This window comes from Anser cygnoides, chromosome 7, assembly GCF_040182565.1.
Source record: "Anser cygnoides isolate HZ-2024a breed goose chromosome 7, Taihu_goose_T2T_genome, whole genome shotgun sequence".
Classification (NCBI taxonomy): domain Eukaryota; kingdom Metazoa; phylum Chordata; class Aves; order Anseriformes; family Anatidae; genus Anser; species Anser cygnoides.
The window spans coordinates 5,936,948-5,956,799 of record NC_089879.1 but is presented as its reverse complement, the minus strand read 5'-3'; the positions used below and the strand labels follow the sequence as shown (position 1 = coordinate 5,956,799).

Genomic DNA, 19,852 nt, shown 5'->3' with positions numbered 1-19,852 from the left:
TGTGTAAGATCAGAAACGCCAGCAGAGTATGGCTGAGTAATGGTGAACAAAGTGGAGTTGTGGAAACAAGGTAAAAATGAAATGCAGACTGGGATTTCTAAGGAGATTTAGAGGATAGACGTGGCCAACTGGCTGTGAAATCTGACTGGTATTTCGAGCTGCAACTCCTTAAAGGTCTTTTGAGAGTAATAACCTAAAGGAAAGAAGAGGGAAATTTGAGAAACCAAGTGGGTAAGAGCCAGTTTCACAAATTGCCCAACACACAGGGTGTGAGCCTGCCCCAGTCAGAGCTGCCTGGCCTCTCGCCACAGGCTGTAGGAGGGCGGGGGCACAGCCAGAGGTTGCATATCCCGGCCCCAGTTAAGCAGCAAGCCAGGAACGCTGTCAGTGTCATGCTGTGCCCGCTACCTTGGATTTTGACTTCTGTCGTGTGCCCAGCTCAGAGCTGTCTATCAGCCGCATGAAGCCCACTGATACAAATAACACCTGGAGCGCGCTCAGCATGCGTTCTGAGGCCCTGGGGATGTGAGGAGGGCGAGGCAGCGCCGCTGCAGACTTGCAGAAGTGAAGCTTGTGGAAAGAGCAGTGGAAACTTGTAAGAGACTGAGCCTTGCAGTGAAGGGGGGCCTTCAAAAGGATTATTTTGGCTTTCAATGACTTTGAGAGTATTGAATTCATCATTTTTTTCTTAAATGATACAAGTTCAATAATGCTTTTGTCTATTTTGCTTTCTATGCTAGGGGAAATAGAAAATATATATTGTAGATATATTTGACATGAATATGTTGGTCCCAGCTTGTTTTTTTGTCAGTAAACTTATCCTTGTTAAAGGAGAGTGAGGAGTAAAATTTCAGTTGACCTTGCATTGCATTATAAATAACAGCCTAAGCTCCTCTACTCTTTTTTTATAAGTTTCTGAATGTTCTTCCATGGAATTTTAAGTATTATCACTTATTGATGGTGATGTTTCAGACCACGTGGATTAAGTCAGAGAAGAAATGATATAATGGTACAAAGAAATAAGCTATAAAGCACTGATCTGGTAATAATACAGAAGGAATGTATGCTGATACCTATAAAACTGCCTCAAACTTGCCAACTACAACAATTAAACTGACTCTTGTGCAATGTATGATAAAGATACTGCTAACCTGAGCCAAAACAGTAATTTTTGTGGAAGCTCAATATACACTTTTTTGGTGTGCTTGTTATTTTTGTGGTATTTTTATTTTGTAGCTTTCATATTTTGTATTTTTTTCACAACCAGAATCTCTTGATTATGCTATTAAGAGCATAATAATTTGAATTTACCTGCATCCTTCATGATGTTGGCTGACTAGATGGACCACCAGGAACAGCTAAAATAGGACCACTTCCATTATCTCTTAGTAAGCAGCTTGTACAAAACAACATGGAACATCCTCATGATAAAATGGTACAATCTCATTTAAGAAAACTTGTAAAGCCATATATATTAAGTCTATTAATCACATGCCTTTGAGCATTGAGTCCTGCTTAGCGTATGGTTACTAAAGAATCTGTTATCCTGAAAGATGATCTTATCCTGTAAAGCATAAGACTAAGGCCAAGTGATGGATGTCTTTAGCTATGAATTGCCTGCGTTGTTTTTACAAAGAGTGAATGAATTTGTGTGAGCACTGCTGTGATCCCAAAAAAAGGTTAGTTGTTACTCCATGCTTCCAGGACATAATAGCAGATATGAGCTCATCCTGCCACATAATGTCTGGTGGGTGGACAGACTGTCTCTATACTCTGCTACTGTAATTGTATGAAGCCAACCTGCAGTTATTATGCCAACATCCCAAATTTAAGGATGTCATGATCAAGGTATTTTAACATAAAGATTTTTTTCTTGTACTCTTATACTTGTCCTCTGCTTTCCATCCATTTTCCAGTCCATATTCTAAGCCTTTGTCAAAAACCACAAAGCTGGAAAAAAAAAGTGAGGATTTGTATACAGCAACCTGGTTTAAATAATTGGGACTCAAAAATAATTAATTTGTTCCTTAGTCTTGCATTACAATTATCATATGGCATTCAGAAATAGGCCTTTAATGATCTACTATGTCTCAACACTCCTAACACTGAATGGGAAAGGAACAGGAACATTAGTCTAGAGCTGCTGTACACCAATAACTGAACACATCCTCAAACTAGATGACCTCACATGCTTGCAGAGTTTATTTCTGGATCTGAATTCACAATTCATTTGCTTACTGCTCAAAGAAAAGAGAAAAATAATCTAGCTTTCCTTTCTTTAAAGGAATCCTGGCTTGATGACCAAGATGCATGTGTATTTGATCCCAAATGACACTATCTAGGCGTTGAGGTGTGACTGCCAAAATAAGTGTCCATCTGAATAAAATAGGAAAAATAGTGATTTTTGGAGATAAAATACCCATTTATGTAGTTTCAATTTATATGAGTTAGTCTCTCTTCCACTGCCAATCAGCAAAGCATGCAAATAATATCATTGCATGAAATTAGCCCTAACCAAGAAGAACAGTGCACAGTCTGTTATATAAATAGACTGATTCCTTCCTTCCTATTTTTTTCAGCTCCCTTTAATACTTCACAGAATTTTATTTTAAACACACAGGGCTTATTCACTTGTTTGTGTTGGATAAGTGAATTCGGTGCTTGTGGAAGATGCCAGATGGGCTGCATGGGAGCCAGGAAGTCTCTGTCTCTCCACCAAGCAACAGCAGCGTGTGCTTCCCAAACTGAGCTGCCAGAGTGCCTTAGACCTGAGCCGTAGGTAAGAAGCTAATTTTGACAATCCCTTCAATCCACATCTTTGACATTGAGAAAGCTTTAGTGCCCTGAATACTCCATTTCTTCCTGATTTGTGGATCACGTTACTGCTCAGCATGTATGCTTAGATACTCCTCAGCTTCAGCCATCCTTTGAGATGAATGTACTCTGCACCTCCAGAAAACATACATGACTGCTTGGGCTGCTAAAAACGACCAAGCAAAAAACCTTACAACACCACCACCAAAAAAAAATCCCAATGAACAACAGATGGAAAAAACATAATTCACTTACCTTTCAACCATGGGTAGTTCACAACTTCTGCCTGCTTTTTTCTGTTAATAGTGCTTTTATTAGTAAGTAACAAGATTAGTCTCATAATTGCATCCTGTTGTAAGCAGGTGCAGCTGGAAGGCAAAAATTCATATCAATTTAAAACTGATATTTCACCTTGACTTAAAAAAAAAGGGCAAAAAAAACCACAAAAAAACCTTTCCAACAAAAGAATATTTTTAACGATATAGCAAACAAAAATAATGGTTCTTTGTAGACCATGCAGGGTCGTAGTCATACCTGATTTCACTTTAAGCTGTGTGCTATTTTAACTTGTTTTCCAATTGTTATCAATTGAGAGCGCTTAATGAATGTAGGTATGACAGAGCTACACTGCATCTTCTTGAAAAATATCTTCATAAGTGTTTACAGTGATTGTTTTGTTGTTGCATATTTTGTACAGCCTATTTCACAAAGCTTGGCAGAGTGGATGCACTGTTTTGTGCTGAGATTTATTATATCCATCTTGGGAATGAAATACCAACAGGTTTCTCAGGTTTTGCTTTGTGGTGATCTCTTTTTTTTTTTAAAAAAAAAAATTCATTTGAAGGAAAAAGATTAATTTGGATATTTAGGCAGGAAACAAAAGCTGCAAGGGAAACAAATTGGATAGCACTGGAGAGGGGATTTATTTCAGATGGAACTGAATTTGTAATTACATGTTTCAGAGTGTAAGTCTTCCTGAACAGTCACAATTAGACATTAATCATTGCAGGTATTACAGCCCTGACCAGGGTTAACTGCTAAGCATATTGGTATATACTGTGCTTGTAGTTAGGCTGGCGTGTAGCTTTCCCAGCCATATTACTGCGATTAGCATAGTACCTAAACTGGGGCAATGTCTGATAGAGATGGAGCTGCTGGCAAGATTTTGTTTGCAAGTCCTTTTCCCAAACAGGTCCATTCACCTTTATGCTTTAAGTACGACACAAGAAAACGATGCTAGCCTCAAGCGGGAGTGTTTAACAAAAAGCGGTAAAATCTTGTTTACCTTACTGATGGCTGAGGAAAGGGGAGGTGAGGAATTAGAGCATGAGCTTGTTCTGTGAAAGTAGTTAAGAGCCGAGAGCTAAGGTTTTGGAGTTTGTTTTATTATTGGACGTTAGTGGAAAGGTGTGTTTAAAGTGGAACAATTCTTAGTGCTGAAGAGACCATCTTCTACTTTAATACTCTTCAATGGAAAAAATAGAAACCCACAAGTTTTATCTCTTTCCTTTAAACATTTTTCTCCTAAAGCAAAGTAAATTTCTTATCAGCCTTGAACAGGCAGCCTTGGTTTCACAGATAAGACCTTTTGAGTACTGTCAAAAAATACAGGACATGCAGATACACAGTGGACAACAGAACAGCATATCACAAGTTTAACAAGAACCAGCCTTCCTCCACGGATGGGTTATTAAAGATCAAATTCTATTGTGAACCTGGATCCAGTGAATAAGTGTGAAACGGGAAAATCTGTAGTATCAAGTTTCTCTCCTGTATCATGTCTCTTACATACCCTCAGTCATTTTCATCAGTTCAGCACATGCTTTCCTTCAGGTTTGATTACCATATGTGGAATTTGTCGATAGCATTTTATTTCTTTATTTGTGCCACTGCAAGGTAATAAATCTCAGGCCTTTGTAGCTTTAGGAATGGATAATCTTTATCTAGTATGCTGTCTTCTGCGAGCCTTTGCTTGTTCATCAAGTGCAGAAATGGATTCAGAAAGGGTTAATCACCTGCAGCCCACTGTGACTCTTTCAAGTTTAAATTATTCTCTTGAATATATAAGCATGTGAAATTACAGAATCAAAGCAGCATATTGTCTGCCCTCTGAATACAGAGCTTTAAATAAGCTTTTACACCAAGGTGGCTCAGCCAGCAGAATTCAAGTGACAGTGACATCTTACTCAGGTGGTTAGATCAATGTCTCCTCCTAATGAAGTTACTTCATTGCGGTTACAGATGCTGTGGAGGTGAACCCTGAAAATCAATGTTCGTCTTAAGACAAGATGCAGACAGTGTTAAACATTCTTCCCTCCCACTTTGGTGCTTCAGTTCTATGAGTTGTTTATTATTTCAATCATGTAAAGTCCTGGATTAGCTACTGGTTACACAGAGCAAAAGAAGGGAGGGAAAGAATCAGCCCTGAGATGCTGTTCCACTCCTGTCCCCAGTGCAGAAAACTGCTACAGGAGGTGGGGAGAATGAGGGCGAATAGGCAGGAAAGGAAGGATGAGCATGTAGCAACCTGTGTCCTGAGGAGACGTTTTCAGAATTTTTCTGACAGTCAAACTTCATCCTCAAGTGCCTGTTTGAACTTGAAATGTTTTGTTTGGAGGCAGTGATCTCAAATACAGCTTCATGTCCAAGGGAGAGCTCTGCTCTTTAGATAAAGACCCTTGGGAGGTGCGTGGTGTGTATGTCAACATCTCTTCCTGAGGATCGGGGGGGTTTTTGGCTTAACAGGCATTGGGAAAGGGAGGGGAATGCATTTCAACTTGGGTTGTAATGAGACTTTAAAACCTCGAAATTCTGAATAATTGCAAGCCTGCCTCTGCTGCCTCATCTTGCCAACCTAAGGCTTGTATCAACGCTGTAGTCTCTAGGTACTGAGAGCTGTTCACAAACATGATGCACTGGAAAGGAAGATTTAAGGAATGTTTCTGACATAGGTGATACGGCACATCACTCTTGTGACATTCCACGTGTGCTTCAACTGAACAAACCCAACAAGATGCTCATACTCAGGTAAAGCTGTACTGTCCTGGGTGCCAGGGTGTAGCCTGTTCTCTGTGAGGCAGGCTTTGGGCACTTTGTTTTTGAGCCGTGCGTCTTACCAAAGAACTAACTAACACTTGATGCAAGGCTAGTGCAACCATGTGCTAAAAGATGCTGCTTAAAAAAAGGAGCAGGGCTCTGGGCTTTGCAGAAGTGAGAGCACACAACCTGTCACGAACACGAAGCTGTGGACGTCAGTGTAACGTGGGCTTTGAGTTCTGATCCCAAACTGGGAACAGAATTTTTTCTGGCATAGACTATGTCTGGAGGGGAGATTAAAAAAAAAAAAAGCTTATTTTGCAAGGCAGCCCAAGTGTGTGTACAGACAGCAGGCAATCCACCTCTGGGTCCGTGCCCACAGGCTACAGCAGCTTGTGTAGTAGGGTGCAGTACCAGGGCTCTGCTTGGGCCTGCCGGGGGCGGGGGGGGCTCTGTGTAGGTGCCTTCACAGTAATTATTTGCCACAGCAACGTGCACAGAGCAGAGATGGTCCCCGAGATTCGTGTTTGATCTTGCCCTCCGTGTATCGCTTCCTTGCTGCCAACTCTGAGCCAAATGCAGTGGGAATAAAGCTCGGGGAGCTTTCTGGCGGGTGGAGGTGTAATTCCTCTATGATCTTGTTTACACCAACATTAATTCTGTCAGTGCAAATTCAGTGGATGTGCAGGGTGGTTTTTCCCTGCCATTAGTGTGTTAGGTGCTACAGACCAAGGACGTGGGGAGCACCGGGGTCTTCTCTTTGGCATGCTGTGTGCTGGGGAGAGGCTGTGGTGTGCGTGGCAGCACAGCTGTGGGGTCACACTGCTCCGTGGCACCTCTGGGGCTGTAGTGTGGGTCAGTGGTGAGTCTGCAGGAGAAACCCTTGTTGCTCTATTAGGAGAGAAGTGGATGGCTGTAATGATCTTTGTTCACAAGAGCGCCGTGAAGATTAGCTGCTTTAATGTGTATGAAGTGCTTTGAAGATGAAAATGACTGTGTAAATCTAAGGTTGTTGATGACAATAATAGTTTAGATGGTTTTTTAGTCACCTGCCGTCTCTTTCAGAATTGAACAAAAACCTGAGCAAAGTTAGAGACTTCTTTGCTGGGGATAATGGGCTAATTTTGCTTTATTGTTCTGTCAGGCTTTACCCCTCAACATAACTGAGCTATAACTCTTAACCAGAAGTACCACAACATGTAGAGCAATAGCACTTTTTCACTCAGTTCCCAGGAGGTGCCTCCAATAGCTTCTGAGGATAATGTTTCTGCAAAATTGGGTCCTCAGTACCTCAGTACTGGGGAGCTCTTGGATTTTTGCAATACTGGTCCTTTTGAATGCAATGAATTTGCAAATGAAAGGTGGGAATGTAATAGCAGAAACTTCTAGATTATTTTTAATATGCCATTAGTTAATTTAGCTGGGGAAGTGCCAGTTTAAAAAAAAAAAAAAGGAAAAAGTCCTGTTACCACTTAATTACTCTTGTCAGACCAGTAAGTACATCCTTTCTATATTCATGTTCTCAAGTCCTGCCATCTCTCCAAAATCTTAGACCCGTAAATCAAATTTAGGGCAGATGAAGCAGGATGTCAAAAATCACTTTTCATTGTAAAAGGAATTAAGAGGAAAGAAGCACGGGGAGAAGAAAACGTGAGAACTGTTCTTAATCAGAGATGACAAGGCCAGGCCATGAGCTGCCCACCAGTGAGTGTGGGAACTGAGTCATGGGTGTCCCTGCCTGTCTTGAAGAGCTGCTGGCAGCAGAGCAGAGCTTTGGGTTGGAAAGAGAAGCACCTGGAGAAAGCAAATATTGTGAGGAAACTGTGCATCTCCTACTGATTTCCTAAGGGAGAAAAGGACAGGATTATCGCAAGAAGTCTTTTTGCATCATTTGAGAGTTTACTTGACTCGAAAGGTGGAACAAAGTTCAGTGCTGCTCTCTGAATAGGCTGTTAAACTCCCTGGGGGCCCTACTAGCTTCCACAAATGCTGTGGACTGCAAGAAAAGATTCAGCATTATTGGCTTTTTGTGTGTATATGTGTGTGCTGTGTTGGCTTTCTTTTTTTAACCTGGGATCAAAGCCTTTGTTAAAATCCCTTGGGCAAAGTATAATACCTCTACCCACATCATTCCTCTTAATATTATAGAGTTAGGACAAACAGGGAGATTGAGTGCTTGATACTGTACTAATGAAGCAAGAATTCATTCTGGAAAAAGACTGGAGAGGATCCAGTACAACTAAAAGTGATGCTTTTAGTTATTTTAGCTAGATAAAAATCCTACCAAAAATCCCATCATTGTGGAAGGTAGACCCCCCCCCCAAATTCTGTTCTGCTACACCAAGTTTCTCCATGTTATAATGTATTATAGCATCAGGGCAAATGTAGTAGCTCTTATTTCCTAATACATAAGTATGCAGCTGTTGCTATAAGTTAAATTAAGTGACGTGTGTTGAAGTCAGGATTTCAGTCTCTTTACTAAAAATATATCTTAAGTTTGGGGGATAGCTTAAAGATTTTTTTTAAAGCCATCCAGTATTGTTAAGCTATTGTGTGTGTGTGTGTGTAGGGGTGTTTTTTGTTTGGCCTATGCTCAACAAAATTCCAGGCTTTCTAGTAGGGCATGCTTGTTTGACAGTGACTAATGGTGTATCTAAATTTATTTCAATCTGTTGCACACAATAATGAAGTATTTGTCAGGATGATCTGTCATCTGCCCTATTTTCTGTTCCTGGGATTCAGTTTTGCCTTCTGTATTCCTTTTGCTTGTGTCCCAAGGACACAGTCCATAAGTTGCTTGATGTCTCCACTGATCGCAGATGGATCACCCACTTGGGCCCTGGGTCTTAGCACCCTCTAGGCTTAGGGATATGAGACCTTTGAACTCGATTTCACAGACCCAAGCAAAATCAAACATTGCTCAGCTTGCTTGAGTCTGGGCTCTCAAAAAGTTTGCTCTGTAGCCATGGCCAAGATCTGCTTTGTTCTTTGCTGCCCTTCTTTGTGACCTTGGAAACGCCAAAACTTTGTGTCACCATCATGTTACTCTTAACAGCTTTCCCTGGCTTTGTGCCTTCTCTCAGCTTTCACTTGCCATTATCTAGCTACCCACGGGAGAAAGAAGGTAAGAGTGGTAGCACTCAGAATGCTTGTTCCAGGTAATTGCTGGGTAATAGTGCTTATGGAGCTTGAATGTCAAGCATTTTAATAGTTTAAGCTTGGCTGAGCAAGATTTAATTATTAATGAAGATGTTCCACAACTGTAAGCCCACCACGTGCATGAAGAGATGGCCGTTCTTATTTGCTACAGGCTCTGTTTAGTATTCCCGTGTTCAAAGGCCAATGAAGGTACTGATTCCACTATGCTTAGTGTAAAAACATAAAAGTAAAAATTAAAATCTAGCAAACCAAATATTCCCTGCCAAAGTCTAAATGGGATTACCATATGTCATGTTTTCAGTTGCTACGCATAACCAAAATATGGGTATCTGCATTACTGCAAGACCAACCTTGAATTTGTTACTATTTTTACTGCAATATCAAAATTGAATTCATTACTTCTCAGAAATGCTCACGTCTGGCTTATTAGATGCATCTGAATTGTTTTCTGCCTGGTCAGGTGTTATTCATGTGTATTACAGAACATATGGAAGAGGGCACCTCTGTCCAGGACATGCGGAGGTGGTGATCAGGTTCTGATTTGCTTATGGCTTGTCTTGTGACAGTGAAAGGGACCATGCTAGTAATATTCCATCAACAAAGCAAGCACATCCACCAAGAACAGCTTTGCCAGGGACCATGAAAGAAAAATATTCCATGGATTAAATCAAGTAGGTGTGCTTGCCACAAGACTTACTATGGCTTGGATAGAAGTTCCTCAGTTGTTCCTGGTGTCAGTTTCAGGACAGCATCTAAATAGATTTAGAAACAAATGCATGCTAGTGTGGCTGCTAAGAAGGAACCTCTTAATTTTTTTGTACATAAATATGAGAGTACAAGAACAAGATGGTTGACACAGGAAGAACAAAATATGTCAAAATATTAGTTACTTGTACAGACTATTTGATTGTAACACATTTATTAGTGTTGTTTTCCAGTTTGTAGTCGCTGTGAAGCCAGTTAAAAGCATAAACATGAGGTAAAGAGCTGTCACAAAATGGGGTTGGTGGCCAGCTGACTGCTGCAATTTTTGTTGGCTTTTTTGGGGTATTGGTCTTCATGTTTGTGCTGCTAAGTGGCTGGATTTCGTTGACTGCATAAAGTGACAATGCGATTAAACAAGCTTTAAAAGGCATCCATGGTAGTATTAGGATGTGAAACTTTCTATGCAGAGAATGAATTATAACAATTCAATTGAGTAGGTGAAGACTTAACCCCTGTAGCTTGCATTGCATGTGTCTTGCTTAAACCTTCTTAGACAGTTTTTCCTTCAGTATAGTATTAGATGACTTCTGTCTGGTCTGTAATTTCATCCTCTATTATCTACACATTACAAACCCAGGCAAACGTCTTCATGTTCCCAAGGCTTCATCATTTTTCAGAGACCTTGTAAATATGCATATTTCATTGTTGTACTGTTTAAAATCTCTCTTCAATTCCTCCGTTACAATACCTACTGTAAAGTAACTTGACAATATTTCAGCTGTTGGTAAACAGAGGCAATTGCTTATTGTGCAAGTGGCTTCAGAAAACTCATGGCGAGATTAAAAAATGAAATATTTCTCATCCATTTTTATAACTTCTCATGGAATTTAGCTTTGAGACTGATAAACAGTGAAATAGATAGAAATACGATCCCATTTAGCTATTGACTGCTTTCCTAGACTTGCCCTAGTTTTATTTGTAAAAATTGTGATGTTTTTCTCCTGGTGGTAATGTTCATTATAGAAGTAACAGGATTCAGAATTCATGCATTAAAAGCATAATTGCTGTACCAATGATTTAGTTATTTTTTTCTAACTTTAGTACTTCTTACCTCAAACTGTTCTATATTGAAACTTGGTTAAAAAATTAGATTAAAATAAATCTTGAATCCTTACTATGTCTAAAATAATGAGATTTTATGTCAGCAGCTGGACTTGGAACAGATACTTGTATTTTCTTTATTCCAGCAATGGTTTAGTCATCAGCATGCATTGCTACTCTTACTGCTAATCATGTGTGCGAAAGAGCTTTAGGGAGCTCTTCATCAGTGTTTAGGAAACATGGACTTAAGTTTTTCTTTATCAGAAGGGTGGCTTAGCAAAGAGGTATGTATATTGTTGATTGATCTCAAATGAGCTTCCGTATATACCCTCTGGATTAACATCATTTCATCAGTTCTTCTGAAATATCGCTGTTATTACCATGGGTGTAGCACCAGCTGTCTCACCTCGTGCTGAGCAGTAGCTGGAACAACGACTTCAGAACCTCAGACTCGTGGCAGGAGTAGGGAGATGCAATGTTGTGTGGGTGTCCAGAGCAAATATTAGAGGTGCTTGGGTGTGCTTGTGTCTGCTCAGGGACCTGCCTGGGGGGTGATTTGTGGTGTAGTCCTGCTGCTGCCTGTGCTGTGGGAGGGATGTGAAAGGGGCAGGAAGGTGAGCTCTTTATTTGTCCGGGGTGCCTGAGCATAGTAGGAGCAGGGGAGAACTTGACCCTTCAGCACGTGTTTAAACTTATTGGTCATTGCACGGATAATTGCACAGGTGCTAGAGTGCTTTTTCTGGAGCCGCTCTTTGGTGCCTGTGTGAGTAAAGAATCAAAGCTGACGATATTTAGGGGCAACTAATTATTTTTAAGGGGTGTGGGGAAGATGGGAGGCATGACAGGTCCTATATGCTGATGCGCCTAGGAAAGTGAGTTTAAATGTGAAATATTAACTTTTCCTTTAAATATAAGGATTAGGAATAATTCTAAATTCTGTTTATTATCTATTCTAGTTTATCCAGTTTTTTTTGTTTTTATAAGCAACTACTTTCTTCATGCAGTCATTATTTTTTGTCATTGTGGAACAAGGCGTACAGCGCACAATACATCATGTGCGGTGGGTGGGAGGGAACTGATGAATGTACAGGCTGACTTTGTTTTGTTTAAAGCTGTTAAGTGTCTTGGCTTTTATGTGAAAATATTTTTCTTAGCTATTTGTGCTTTATTAGCTACAGAAGAAGTTGAAACTTATATAAAATGATTTATAACCTTTCACTTAACCCTTTAAACAGTATAACTAAGTCATTAGTATTAAATATTTTAAGCTCAATATCGGTGGCTAGCACTGAGCATTTTAAGAGCTTTCTTGAATGACAGTGGTGTCTGCCCAGACTGGGGTGCAGGGATATTTGGAGACCCAGGGCTACTAGGGCTGAGGAGGTGGGTGACAGAAGAGGTGGTTGCATGTTATTTTGTTGCTTTAAATTGGGTTAATTTTCTTTGTTTATTTTAAATTTATTTTGTGGAGAGTATGGCTCTTCATATCATTTTTCATAGCTGTGCAGATCTACTGTGCCTTAGGGCAGCAATTTTCTAGGCTTCAGAGAAGTCTTGGAGAACTTAAATGAGATGATAAATAAATATATTGGTTAGTCAGCCAAGATAAAGTGTAGGTCTTCTATTACATAATGTCTAGCTCCTTATTTTTATAAAATATAAAGCAGAAGCATTTCAAATCATTTTAGGTTCTCTAGGGGAAGATGATGAGTTTTTAGGGGAAGGCAAATGCTTTGAGAGAAAATACCCTTTTCTTACAGTTACCTAAACCATAATTTACAGTGGCAGCTATAAGTAACTTTCACTTATTTACTTTTAAGAGTTCTATAGATCAAACATTGTGATGAAAACATGACAACAATCATTAAGATTGGAGAACTTCATCCTGCATTTCTCAAATCCTGACAAGAGACACAAAGCGGTTGAACCAATAGTCCTGCCGTATGTCAGAGCAAATGCAGTAATGCAAAAGTTTGAAAACCAGCAGAAGTCCAGAGGTCTAGATGCTTAAAATGCTTAGCTGCCAAACAGCAGGAAAAATAGGTTGGGTATGCAGTGGAATGGCATTAATCATCTCCACAGGTCTGTGGGAGAAAAAATAGAAGTGTTCAGGTGGGCTATTAGGCATGATGGTTGTGCATCTGCTGCATAAGCGTGCCCCTAGGAGACCAGGGTAGGCACGCGGTACTCCAACTGGCTAGAAGCTTTAAGACCTGAGGACCACTCCCCCCAGCCCCTGCAGATAATTTAATTTTCTGCATGTGTAGCAATCTTTATCTGATTCTCTCCCTTGAGCATGCCCAGCTTTTGCTGGAGCTGATGTGTGATTTTAATATGTACAAGTTCACGTACCGTAGCATTTGCTAGATGAGGTACAAGCTTTATGAAGAACCACCTCTCTTAATTTAAGCCTGACAGCATAATCTGGTGTCCCTAATTCTAATACTGAAGGGGTTGTGTGCAAAGAAACCATGTTCGGTCTTTGTGGAATTCCAGATTTTGCATCCTCTTACTGTAGTTCCCCCAAGCATCTCTGCTCCAGTCTGAAGAGCTCTAACTTCCCTAGCTCTTTCCTGTAAAGAAGCCTTTCTGTGCATTGACTGATCCTTTTCTCCCGCTGAATCTTTTACAGTTATGTTATATACCCCCTTATAATAGGGATGCGCAGAAAGATGCAGACATTTCTGAGATTAACGTTCTTAAATCATGTATCTTCTCTTGGAAAGAAAACAACTTGTTTTGGTTTTACTCCTTTTGCTCGTGCTTGGAGGCTCCAGCTATATATATATATAACGGTGGCAGGTGCTTGTCAGCCTTACATATGCCGCTCATGCAATACTCTTGTAAGCTAACAACTGATTCCAAGGCATGATATTCATTTGTCTTCACATGACAACATGGTCATGTTGTTGTTTCAGGGACTTTATAGCCACTTCTTGGCAAACTGTTTTATGGATGACTGTTCATTAGAATCTTCATTAATGACGTAAGTGAAGGACACTTTAATCTTCTATTTACAAAAGAAGAAACAGAGCATTTCAAACAGTGCTGGAACCTGAGGGTGTGTATGAAAATATTTGCAAAAGCAGGTGGCCTTCTTTAAATGCAGAGTATTTTTAGCACTACTCAGTTAGGATGTGGGTAGGAGATATGTGTATAAAGTGTAGCCTACTCAGCCCTTAAAAACAATCGGCTCCAGTTCACTTTAACTTATTGAATTGTATTTCCATTAAAGAAAGTGGAGGGGAAAAAAGTAAAAAAAAAAAATAAAAAAAAAAAAAAAATTCACAGAATTTATGAAAGAGCTTTTTATTTCTAATGTGTTAGAAAAAGTGTGTTGATTCTGCCTTTCTTTTTTTTTGCTTTGCTACTGAAAAAAGCCCCAGAGAGAAAAGGGGAAAATCTGACATCAAAACATCACTCTTTTTTTGATAAAGAATCGACTTGATATTTTTAAAAAAAAACAACCTAATCTTCAGTGCAGTGTTTTGATGAGCTTTTGTTTATCTTTAGCAAAGAACTTAAAATAATTGCAATCAGCCTCTGAACACCTAGACTGACCAGGCACTGCGATCTCAGGAGGTGCAAGGGGCTGAAAGATGTGATTTAGGGGGAGCACTGCAGCTGTGCCTAATTTCTCACCACACTGGATGGCTCATCCAGTGCGGGAAGGAACAGCAGTATATTTTCTGGCACTCTTCAAGCAATTCTCAGCAATTGTTCCTGAGATTCTTGATAGCACCCCCAGGGAGGCTGAGCAATGATTGAGCAGCGAGCTGCCCCAGGGCAGAGCAATGCACTGCTGCAGGGTTGAAGCAGGCTTTCAGCCGGGCAGCGCTTGCTCTGCCACTCATCGGGTCCTTTCACAGCCACTCCGCTTGCCTATTTTTGAAGCGTCAGGCAGGGCACTTGCTCCTGAATGGTACAATTTGTGCTTCCAAAATGAGATGTTATTTCCTTCCCCCCCCCCCCCCACCTTTCTCCCCCTTTACATCCTCTATGGCCTCTTAAACCAAATGCCAGGCTAATGCAGGATTCTGGCACAAAAACCACTCCTTTTGGGAAACTTTGTTCAAAGTTATCAGGACCACTGATTCTTCACAATGGAAACTTTTTCACAAAAATGTTACTTTCATCCAGGCAAAAGTGTTGCAGGTCTAGACTGCTCAAATTTTTAAACATGTCCACACCAATAAGTGTGTTTTGCTACACCAGCTCTCCCCTTTCCTATGGAAGATTGATTTATAGCACTCCTGTTTTTCCACATCCTGGGGCAGTGCTGTGACAGCTAGGTTCTTACCAGTTCTGTGGCTGATCTGTGTTCTGGGCTCACTTCTTGAAAGGCAAAAAAACAAGCAAAAACCCCAACAACAACCTGGAAAATCAGAAACTTCTGCAAAAAGTCTTGTTTGTGTTTTGACTTAATGTGCACGTGAATACAAATTACACAAGTTAAAAAGGCAGGAAAAAAAAAATCAAAAGTCATGGATAATGGTGCTTGTTGGGAATCACAGTTGGAATCGCTCTGATGATATCTAGAGCTGTAAGCAAGCAATGGCTTGTAATGAAACGTGTTCACACTATACACCTATTTCCAGAAGTTTCATAAAGTCGATATTTAACCCATTACTTGAGTGCTTCTCTTAAAACAGATCCGGGAGGAGAGTTTTCTTTGAATAGAGTAACAGATACATGGAGGTTCTTCAACAGTAAAAGCTGCCATTCTCTGCTATATCTAGTCAGAGCAAGAAAGGGGAGTTCACTTTGCAGGCTGATGGCCAGGTAGCTCTGACCTCAAGGTTCTAGCTAGTTAAATGTGTTTCTAATATGTTTAAGTTTCTTTGCTAAATAGTTTAGTAGATTGTGGGGGTAAGTATGCAGTTGCTGGGCCTCTAAAGCGCGTGTCTTACACAACACAGTCCTTTTGCTCTTGTGGTCTGAGGAACAGTCCTGGTTCCACGTGTTTAATGACTGACCGTTCAACAGGTACAAGAAAAATATGGAGTCCCTTTCTTAAGATATCTTGCCTTCAGCTTTATGCTATCTGAGGCTGACTGCTGTTCACATCTTCTGTCCTGAAAGACAGAAATTTTGTAGCCAGACTTTAAACTGCAATGGTAAGCAAACACAGAGGATGAAGTCAGAGAGCTGGAATCACCTTGAATAATGGTGCTCCACAGAAATCACAGTTGGCATTTCTCTTATGATAATAGAGTTGCATGCAGGAGTTGGGCTGTAATGAGGTTTTGTGCCGTAGACCGGGGAATCTGATGTAATCAGATTGATGGAACAAAATCAGATATTCAAGGGAGAGGCAATTAATCCTTCATTTAAGGACACTCAAATCAGCAGGGCGTCTACTGTTAAGGATATAAATGAGTCTTTAATGTGGGCTTCACGATAGGTAACTCCTGCAGAGACATCTATCAACTGTATATAATGGTAATTTCTAACTCCCTGAGGAGTTAGAGACAACAGCTGACAATTTCTTAAGCTTTTGCTGCTAGTACTCACAGCAGGGTTAGCTTTCTACTCAAGGAGTAGGCCCAGCCCTTTAGAAGATTGGCATCACACTGTTTCTTCTCTTCTGAAGAAGGTAAAAAGTTGGATCTAAGAAGAGATGTCTGCAACGCCTGGTTCTCGTGTACCCTGCTTGGAGGTCCAACGCAAACTTCTGCACTCTGTGGTCTGGGAACCAAGCTGAGGGGTGAGGCTGAGAACTTGTGAAAGCAAATCAGGCATCTTTACCTGGAATCACACCTAGGCACCCTGCCTTGAGGGAGAGCAGAGATGTCTGCACCATTAAGGTGAGGTAGTTGTTGCAAGTGTGGGGGCCAATAGCAGGTCCTTGCCAGACTTCTGATCTAGAATAAAATGGAATGTGCCCACCATAAGTTACCGGGCAGATAGGAGCGCAGACATGCGCAGCTCAAGCTGCATGACCTTGATTAGGAAGGTCTTTCAGTCTCTGTCTTCCTACATCTCCAAAAGTAGCAACTAATGTGTATACATGGACAATTTAGACAGTCTTTCTTGAGAAGTTGCTTCCAGAAAAAATTTATAATTTAATGCCACGTGTTGAGCTTTTCCATTCTGCTTGCCGTTGCCACAGAATTGCACTGAAGAGACGCTGTTCAGTAGAACATATTGACTTGGTCTTTAGTAATCTGCAGGCAAGCAGGGCACTGACCTAGGCTCCAGATCTGGCTTTGAGGCAGGGGATGTAATAGGAATTTCTCACATCCATCTTCATCTCTCCTCTGGGAAATTCCTAAAGGATCTCTGGAGATTGATTGCTAAAAACTTAATTTGGATAGAATGTGTAAGTTACTCTGTGGTACTGATTAGCATGAAAAGGGTTTTATTAGTCTTTTTTCATGCACTGTACATCTGGTGGTAAATTAAACCTCGAAGGTCATTAGTCATGGTGCTAAGGCTCTAATTGAACTTATCCATTTCCCCAAAAATGAAGTTGACAGCTGTCTTCCTTGTTCTCTGCCTGACCTTTTGGCTCTTCCCAAGAGGCCAAGTGCCTGATGTGTGTGCATGTGGCCACAGCATTGTAGGCAGTTGCACATCTGAGTAATCCCACTGAATGTGTAAACCTGAATGAATGTTTCCAGAAATGAGGCTCCTGTGAGATCCTGGGACAGGCTGGTGCAGATTGCTGAAAGTAAGGTCAGGATGAATTGTGCCGAATCTGTCTCATTTTCAAATGAATTAAGGAAAAAAGGCAATTTATTGCATCCTACCTGAATGATCTTCATCAGATATTGAATACAGAGTGAACTATTGGATATGTGAATTTTGTAATTAAATTACTTCTTACATGTTAATGTAGCTAAAGATCATTACTGTTTTTTCTTCCTTTGAATAATGAATAAGGATAAAGTGTTAAAATATTTCTAGATGTAGCTGAAAAAATCCCCCAAACTTTCAGTGTATTTACCTTGCTTAGATATTGAGAAGGAAAGTAATATCTTTGTTCTTGTAAAAGATGTCTTTTCTAGTGCTTTCTTTACTATTAGAGCTGCAAAAGACAAGTCTTTGATATTAGAACATTTGAAATAATAAATAAACATTGTGATCATATATACTTGATCAAATTACCTCAATGGTCAGTCTCCTGCTTAGGCACTGAAATAAAGGATGCAATTTTTCTTAGGTATTTAATGTGAGAAAATGTGGTTTTCATTCAGCTATGGCTTCAATCTCTCTTTAGAAACAGATTTAACACCTGTTAAACCAAAACCAATAGTAGCGAGTGGATACTGCATAGAAAACAGTATTTTTTTCCCCATGATTGTTTAAGAAAAAAATCACAGAATCATTATTTTCTGAAAAAAAAATTTACTGTTTTTGGGAAAAGTTTTTTGTCCTTCATTATTTGTCAAATCTTGAAAGAAAAGAAACTACTTTTTGAATGTTTCAAATATTGAGGTCCTCTTTGTCATCACTTACATGTCTTAAACTATATAAATACAGACTTCTTCATGGAAATCCAGATAGAAGAGAAGTTTGTGAGGAAGTACTTACGAGGTTGCATGGGTGCACAGCACCTATGGTGAACTCTGACAAATGCCATAGATAAAGAAAAGTGATATCTTTGAAAAATTTTACAATCTTTTTTCATGAATAATAATCGAAATGCAGTGGATCATCATGCAAAAAAAAAAGTAATCTTCATAAATTATTTAACTGAAAAAGTATTAGTAATTTTAATTGTAAACTTATTTCTAAGATTAAAGATAAAATCTGTCAATCTTGTGAATATCCTGTGCAAGTAGGAGTGGTCTTTTCTTTACTTAACCAAAAGAATGGCTGATGAAGGGAAGCAGAACTGCATGTGGTGTAATTATGGATGTTTTGAGACAGCCCTTTAAGAAGAAAATGCCTGATAAAGATGGTCTCTTGTAATAGGTTTTGCTATTGAATGACTTTTTTTCATCTGGAATGTTCTGTTTTTTCCATCTTAGTTTTGAGATTGGAATCTGTCATGTCGTTACAGACTTAACCAACCATTAAAAAGCCTGTTTAAGGAAAGAAAAAAGTCAATACCTGCTCTCAGCTATACATTTATAAAAACTAAAATCTATTACCCTTGCTTATTTCACTTTGTCGCCAGAACAAGGCACAGAATTCAGGAATTCTGCTGTCTGAGTGCAATGTGGACCATGAGATTAGTGTCATGTATCTAAATACCCTACAAAAGTCAGCTAGTGTATTCTTGTGTGTATGGGGAACAACCTTATTTTTTATTAGGTAAATATGATTTCATTCTAGGAAAAAAAAGCTGAAAAAGAACTAGGGTGTATATCAATCTTTTTCTTCTAGATTCAGACCCGGTCTGTTTTTTATTGGTAGCTTTCTATATTCATGATTGATAGATATAATTAGTGTTTTGAAGAAAGGTATTTACTTTAGTGATGGACTAAGGTACGCTCTGTGACAAGAGCATTCACATTATAAAAAAAAAATCGTCAACAGAAGTGCTGCCCTATTTTTTGTTCGGCTTATTATAAGTATGGAGAGTAAATTATTCTGGCTTTCTTTTTAGTGTGATTTAACACACTCAGGAACTTTATATCTCTTTTGCTCTTTTCATCTCTAAGCAGTCCCAGATCCTGAATAATTTGTTTTCACTGTGAAGGAATATGCAATAACTATATTGTATAATGATACCCACAGAATGTTCTTCTGAAAGTATGTCTTAACGTGGGTATGACAGATTATATGAATAAGGAAGTATTTAATGGAACACGAGAAACTCAAAATTATATGCTAGGGCATAAACTAACGTATGTAATGACATGAAATAACGGTAGAAACAACAACAACAAAGATTGGAACTGGAATGTCTCTCTTTACTTTCAGAACCTTTTGCCTTCCAGCCATAGGAGGTGTTTTTGATGTCCAGGAAGGTCAAGGATAGTTCCAAGGATGTCACAGTTTCCAAAGTGTGACCTGTGGATTGATAGGATGTCAGAGAAACACATATTCATATCTTAAGGGTTATCTTCATGAAGAAGATAAAGAT

General features: G+C 39.6%; 1 long non-coding RNA gene across 1 annotated transcript in view; it reads left to right on the top strand.

The window, feature by feature from the left end:
• LOC106045198 (uncharacterized) overlaps positions 1–19,852 on the top strand; it is a 125,905-nt gene that overhangs the window by 19,488 nt on the left and 86,565 nt on the right. The window contains exon 2 of the long non-coding RNA XR_007160876.2: positions 2,621–2,779. This is a non-coding gene — a long non-coding RNA (uncharacterized lncRNA). The remainder of the gene's footprint in view (positions 1–2,620; positions 2,780–19,852) is intronic.